The sequence below is a fragment of the Silene latifolia genome, chromosome 7 (assembly GCF_048544455.1).
Source record: "Silene latifolia isolate original U9 population chromosome 7, ASM4854445v1, whole genome shotgun sequence".
NCBI classification, from domain to species: domain Eukaryota; kingdom Viridiplantae; phylum Streptophyta; class Magnoliopsida; order Caryophyllales; family Caryophyllaceae; genus Silene; species Silene latifolia.
Genome location: NC_133532.1, coordinates 97406417 through 97414170, shown reverse-complemented (window position 1 = coordinate 97414170; position 7754 = coordinate 97406417).

Sequence of the window (7754 nt, the reverse complement as noted above, 5' to 3'; positions counted from 1 at the left end):
TCAAGGAGGAAGCAAGATGGGGAAGAGTCGTTCCAGGTGGGCAAGATGGGTGTCAAGCATTGGCAAGAAGAGGAAGCCCTCCGCGTAGTGGTGGTTTTATGATTCAGACTCTTTAGGACTTTCATTATCGTTTAGAACTTTGAACAATTTAATTGTCGAGTTTTAAGCCGGCCATAAGGCCAATACTAGTAGACCTTGTATGATTGAATGGTGTGGTAAACACTGTTTTGATTGCATTGCATGTATATTTGACCATAGGGGAACTTGGAGGCCATTGGTGGCCGAAAATTTGGATTACCGAGTAACACTCGGCCGAGTACCCTTCTTACTCGACCGAGTGGCGGTCCACTCGACCGAGTGGCGGTCCACTCGACCGAGTAACCGCTCCACTCGATCAAGTAGGTCGGAAGACAGACCTGAAAACCTCCTGTAAATACCCCAACTCGACCGAGCGGCGTGACCACTCGACCGAGTGACTTTGACTCGGCCGAGTAACTTCAGAATTCGACTGAGTACAGTGGAACTTAACCCTTTCTAGGAGTTTTGGACCACCTGCCATGTGCCATGCATTTGACCTTGATTTTAGACTACGCCGACCTACTAAGAGTCGATTGACCATGGAAAACCCACGATAGACCTTTATGAATTGTTTACTCTTGATCTTGTTACTTTCTTGGGTGGTATACAAACATAGTCAACCTACAAATGTTTATATGATGGCATAAAGTACATGAATATGTGTAGGCATTCCGTAATAGTAGTGGCAAAGTAAATAATAGTAGTAAGTACACACCACGTGACGAGTTTGTAACACTAGTACGTGTTGTGGCGGTTCAATATGATATGTTGAATATTAAGAGTGGTTGAGCCTAGTCATATAGAGTACTCATATACATGTGTATATATATACATATAGTAATCATACAAACTAGCCGACCTTCGCCACGCATAACATAGATATAGTAAAATAAGGCCAGACCCTTTGGCAAACACAACTTGCGACAATAATGGTAGGTTACCGGGAGAGTGTCATGTGAGACTTATAGCGAACTTCGGGACGAAGTTCTATTTTTGGGGGAGTGAATGTAAGAACTCGGAAAATTTAGAAAAGAAAGAGCACGATACGTGGCAAAGTATTGAGAATGAACAACACCTAGGATAGATAGGATATATTTGTGTAACAATAAGAGTGATGATGGCAAGATAATACACGAGAACCGAGAAAGAGGCTCGAGAGTAGACCGAGGAATATTTGGGAAAGAGAGTGAGTGGCAAACTTCGGGGACGAATTTCATTTTAAGCGGGGAAGATTGTAATGCCCGGCATTTGTGGGACCCGTGCTTAGACCTAGGGACACGTGAGGGAACCCACATGTACTCGGAAGTAAAGGATGATCCTCCTACAAGACCAAGTATGACCTAAACTAGACCTAGTAAACTTCCAGTGGACCAAGTAGAACCCCTAGTAGACCAAGTGAGCCGACACTCGGTCGAGTAAGTATATACTAGACCGAGTGAGTGCCACTCGGTCGAGTGGTGCTGAGCTGTACCCGAAAAAGGATATTCGGGATTTCATTCTATCCCAACCCTATCCCATTCATTCTTCTCCTTCTTCCTTCTTACACTAAAACTCTCTCCCTTCTCTCTAAAATGCTCCCAATGCTGTTCCCTTGGCCTTCAAGATTGGATTAATGGCGGAACACCTCTCCTATGTCCCGATCTACCATTGTAAGTAGAAATCTCACCTTTTCCTCTTTGTCTTAAGAGTAAATTCGAATTAGGGTTTACTAAGAGAGGTTATATAGTATTTAGCTATGTAAAATGAATAGTTAGTGACTAATAATGAGGGATTTTATGTTGTAATTTAGTATAGAGTGAATTGTGATAGTTATTACATGATTTATGTAGGATGAGACGGTTATATGAGATGGATACTTGGTGATTTCGATTAGCTTGTGGATTATGCTAAAGCGTAGGTTATCCTACTCGGTTTCAATATTGTCTATGCATATTTGGGTTTCTTTCCTCACTAATGCATTCATGAGTCGGTTGGTATGTATGTGGGATTAAATTCATGAGTTTGATCATGTGTTAAATGTTGTTCTTCCATTTGTCATGAATGTTTGTGATTGTGTTGTGTAGGAGGACTTTGGTGGTGATACTTGATTGTTGAGGAGACGTAAGACGGTTGGAAAACCGTCTTGCGCTTGGGTCACTCCTTGGAGCTTCCCACTCCAAGGGGGATGTACACATTAATGACTTGAGTCACTGAGGGACTCGTGTGGTTGAGGCACGACGTCTGGTAGGGGATTCGGTTTGCTTCCGAACCCGGTACGTCTGGGCGTGTCCCGGTACCTTAGCTTTGTGTGAGATGTGGTGTCGTGGGCGTGTCGTCCCTGGCACCGGTGGTTGTGGGTACATGTTGGCGTGACCCGGTACCGGTATGTTGATTGTATAGTCGAGTCTCTTTCACATGATTATGTCGCGTCTACACTTATCGAGTCGTTCATATGTTTGTGTATTGAAACTGACGTTTGTTGTGTCCGTGTAAATGTCACCTATTTTCGGGTTAGCCTCTGTCGATCCATAAGATATTTACGATCATATGGGGAGCAATTATTTACAGGTTAGTTTTGGTTGCTTGCGGGAGACGGGGACGGGCCGTTATGACATTCGAGTCAAGCTTAGTCGACTAGATTAGTTTAGTAGTCATGAGTTGTATTATTCATTTCGTTTTTTCAATTGTGCCTATGTAATCCACTAAATACTTGTTTATGTTAATTGTTTCTCAATTGCGCCTCCGATTTCACTACCTCGGGAAACCGAGAAGGTAACATCTCTCAATTACCTTGGCCGGGTAAGAAGGTGGTGTTACAATTTTAGTCATAAATAGTGTAACTTTAGTCAGTAATTGGAATTTCTTTAGTTTTAAGACAAGTTTATATAATTTGTCCTATTATAACTTTAGTCCTTTTGGTATAACTATAGTCCAAAATTGTGTAACTTTAGTCCAAAATCATGTAACTTTAGTCCAAATTTAAATTTAGATTTGAAACCAACTCAATAACAAGATGAAATTGAAGTTCCACATATTGTCATTGAAGTTGCACATATAGCCAATGAAGTTGCACATAATACCACTGAAATTGCGCATAATGAGCATTGAAGTTGTACATAATGCCATTAAAATTACACAAAATCTGTAATAAAGTTACAATAATGGCCATTGAAGTTATACACATTGAAGTTTCAAGGTTGTAACTTTAATGTTTATCTAACTTTGAAATAAACAACTAAATAACCAACACAATAACAAGACGATATTTGAAATAAATTCCCCCTCCTCTTCAACACTGAAAATTGAAAAAATTATAAAAACTTGACTTAAAATTTCAAAAATCAAAATTAATATTTTCAAATTCATATTGTAACTTCAATGTTTGTGTAACTTCAATTTATGCAATGTATAACTTTAGACGTTAATAGTATAACTTTATTTTGATTATTATATAACTTTAGAAGAAAATATGGAACTTTAAAAAAAAAAAAGAGATAACAAAAACCGAATACTAACAATAATATTGCAAAAAACAAACATCTAAACTTTAAGAATACAATCTTAAAAAAACCAACAATACTAACTTTAAAGCAACAATACTAGATCTGAAAAAAACCATTATCTAAAAAAAACAAAATATGTAACACTAAAAAAAAACATTACCAACAATAAAAAAAATAAAACTTTAAAAAACGTAATTTGTGAACAAAAATAGACTCCATTTTATTTATTATGTTGAATTTATATAATTTTCGTACAAAGTCTATGTAACTTTAAATTTTCAAGGGTGTAACGTTAGTCGTAAATAGTATAACTTTAGTCGTAAATGATAAAACTTTAGTCGTAAATGGAATAATTTTAGTCGTATAACCCAATTAAATCAACAAATTATTTATATAAATAAAATAAATTAACAAATAGATCTTAAAAAACGTAATTTCTCAACAAAAATTAACAAATAGATCGGAAAAATTAAAAATTTTATTTGTTAACAAAAATACACTAATAGATATGAAAAAAAATATAAAAGAAGTCTGAAAATATAAAAGAATAAAAACTCAAATCTGAAAAAATAAAATCTAAAAATAAAAACTCAAATCTGGAAAAAAAAATCAAATCTGAAATTAACAAAACCAACGACACAACAAAATTAACGAAATCAAATCTGAAACTAACAAAAATAAGGAACTCAAATCCGCCAAACCTCAGATCTGGTGGTGCGGCGTGAGTGGGATCGTTTGTTAACAAAGAAACGCAAGCCAGCAGCCCTATTAATTTTTTTTAAAAAAAAGTGAAACTTTAAAAAATAGGAAAATTTGAACAACACCGGAACCACAACCAAACACTTCCGCCGTCATTCTCACCCGTCCACCGCACGACAAAAGATATTGCTTTTTTGTTTTTTCCGTTTAGACTAGGACAAGAGGAGAGCGATGGTGGCCGGAGGTTGAAGAGTGGTTGGTTGTGAGAGTGAGGGAGAAGGAGAAGGAGATGTGAAAAAAAAGGAGTTTTGCTAGTGGTGGCGGCTTGTCGACGGAGAATGAGAGGGCTGAGGTGGTGTGTTTGTGGGAGGGCGGTGGTGGTGGCCGTTGCAGTTGTGGTGGTGCACCAGGGAGCAAAGACGAGATCTGAGACGAGAAATAGGAGGACGATGGTGCTGGATCTAGTGCAAGCCGCCGGAGTTTGGTGGTGTCGACGAGAGGACGAAGAAGAAGAAAGTAGAAAAGGAGGGTGGCTGTTGTGGTGTGGTAATGGTGGTTGGTTGTGACGGTGGTCAGGAGGGTTGTTGGTGGGTGTCGGGTTTGGGGTGAGTGAGAGGATGAGGGGATTTTTTTTGGTTTTGTTTGGTTTTGTTTTTTGTTTTGGTTTTGTTATTGAGAGAGAATGAGAGGAAATGAAAGGTATAAAAGGTATGAAACTGAATGATTAGTGAGGGATGAGGGAGTGGGTAAAGAGAGGGAATTAGAATTAGAAGAAGTTATCAATGATTAGGGAGGAAGATTAGTGAGGTTCATTTGTGACCCTTCAAAGAGATGTAATCTCATCCCTCCATTCCCTTCATCCAAAGGCCCTTATAAGGACTTAGGGACTACTAAAATATAAGGGACTTACTAGAACCTCTCTCTCTCTCTATATATATATATATATATATATATATATATATATATATATATATATATATATATATATATATATATATATATATATATTTAGGATCCGGTGAGAATGAACACTCGATGAGAACGGTGAGAACGAACTAACCAACCTTTATTTAATTAAAAACACACTACAATTGTCTTAAAAAAATAAAAAAATAAAAACACGGCAACAACCTCCTACTGATACGAGCCCACTATCCCAACTCCTGACATGTCATGCTGCCACCACCAACAGACGGCGACCACCACGTCCAGCCACCACCACGACCAGCAACAGACGACGCCGACGACACAACCACCACCATCATAGGCCGACGAGCCTGTTACTCTCTCATTCCCAACCAGTCACTGTCGCAACCAGATTTACGACGTTGGTGTGTTGCTTACAATGGTGATAAACCTAATTCGTGATAGACAATTCGTCGGCGACAAGGCCATAACTACTTCACCATTCTGAAATTCGACAACAACTTATTTCAATTTGTGTCCATTCCCATTCTCTCACCAGTCAACGACGACACTAGTCCATCAGCCATGACCCACCTTCGTTATTTTCCCGTCTATTTCAATGTATCTACATTAACCTTCGATGTATCTAGCCAGTATTTCGATGTATCTAACATAAATACACAAAATTATTTATTAGGCACGTTAAAATTGCTCTGAGATACATCAAAATTGCTCTGAGATACATTAATATTAAAATTGTTCCGACCTTTAATTTTATGAAGAATCTGATGATGGTGACGGACAAAGCAAAGGTGATGATGATTAGGAGATCTCTAGTGGTACGACTTGGCCTGACGCTCCTGAGTTGAAGACGGTGATGGTTCTGTTGAATATATAACTTCTTCCGACGAGCATCGGAGGTCCGGCTGCAGACAAGTATAGTAATTGATGGGATTGATGGATTCGGCTAAAAAGTTATTTTCAAAGTATGGTGTTTTGTTTGTCACACCTGCACTTCTTTGCTGGAATCAAAAAAACCCGACAATCACCATACATTTAAATGTACAGTGTTTTCTAATTGTCGACGAATCAAAACACACAGGAATCACTCATGGTGTCGCAAAGGTGCAAAGAATCGATGTTGTTGATTGGACGGTGGGCTTCTGGGTGATAGGTGAAGAAGGAGATGATGATCGCGGGGACGATGAGGTAGGAAGGGAGAAAAGATAGTCGGTAAGTTGTTCCGTCGTGGGTGGTCCGACACGGTGCGAGCCACTGGGCGACGACGGTGGTACGTTAGGTGGATGCCGGTGAGGAGGTGCTGATGGCGGTATCAGGTTTGGCAAGAGGTGTAAATGGAGATCGGAGATGAGTTGAAATAATAACCTTAATTTAAGGGGTGGGACTTGGGAAGTACTAGATATGCGTTCTCACCGAGTGATCGTTCTCACCGGATCTTGACTATATATATATATATATATATATATATATATATATATATATATATATATATATATATATATATATATATATAGATTTCTGACGTTGGTGTGTTGCTTCCAATGGTGATAAACCTAATTCGTGATAGACAATTCGTCGGCGACAAGGCCACAACTACTTCACCATTCTGAAATTCGACAACAACTTATTTCTATTTGTGTCCATTCCCATTCTCTCACCAGTCAACGACGACACTAGTCCATCAGCCATGACCCACCTTCGTTATTTTCCCGTCTATTTCAATGTATCTACATTAACCTTCGATGTATCTAGCCAGTTTTCGATGTATCTAACATATATACACAAAATTATTTATTAGGCACGTCAAAATTGTTCCGAGATACATCAAAATTGCTCCGAGATACATTAATATCAAAATTGTTCCGACCTTTAATTTGATGAAGAATCTGATGATGGTGACGGACAAAGCAAAGGTGATGATGATTAGGAGATCTCTAGTGGTACGACTTGGCCTGACGCTCCTGAGTTGAAGACGGTGATGGTTCTGTTGAATATATAACTTCGTCCGACGAGCATCGGAGGTCCGGCTGCAGACAAGTATAGTAATTGATGGGATTGATGGATTCGGCTAAAAAGTTGTTTTCAAAGTATGGTGTTTTGTTTGTCACACCTGCACTTCTTTGCTGGAATCAAAAAAACCCGACAATCACCATACATTTAAATGTACAGTGTTTTCTAATTGTCGACGAATCAAAACACACAGGAATCACTCATGGTGTCGCAAAGGTGCAAAGAATCGATGCTGTTGATTGGACGGTGGGCTTCTGGGTGATAGGTGAAGAAGGAGATGATGATTGCGGGGACGATGTGGTAGGAAGGGAGAAAAGATAGTCGGTAAGTTGTTCCGCCGTGGGTGGTCCGACACGGTGCGAGCCACTGGGCGACGACGGTGGTACGTTAGGTGGCTGCCGGTGAGGAGGTGCTGATGGCGGTATCAGGTTTGGCAAGAGGTGTAAATGGAGATCGGAGATGAGTTGAAATAATAACCTTAATTTAAGGGGTGGGACTTGGGAAGTACTAGATATGCGTTCTCACCGAGTGATCGTTCTCACCGGATCTTGACTATAT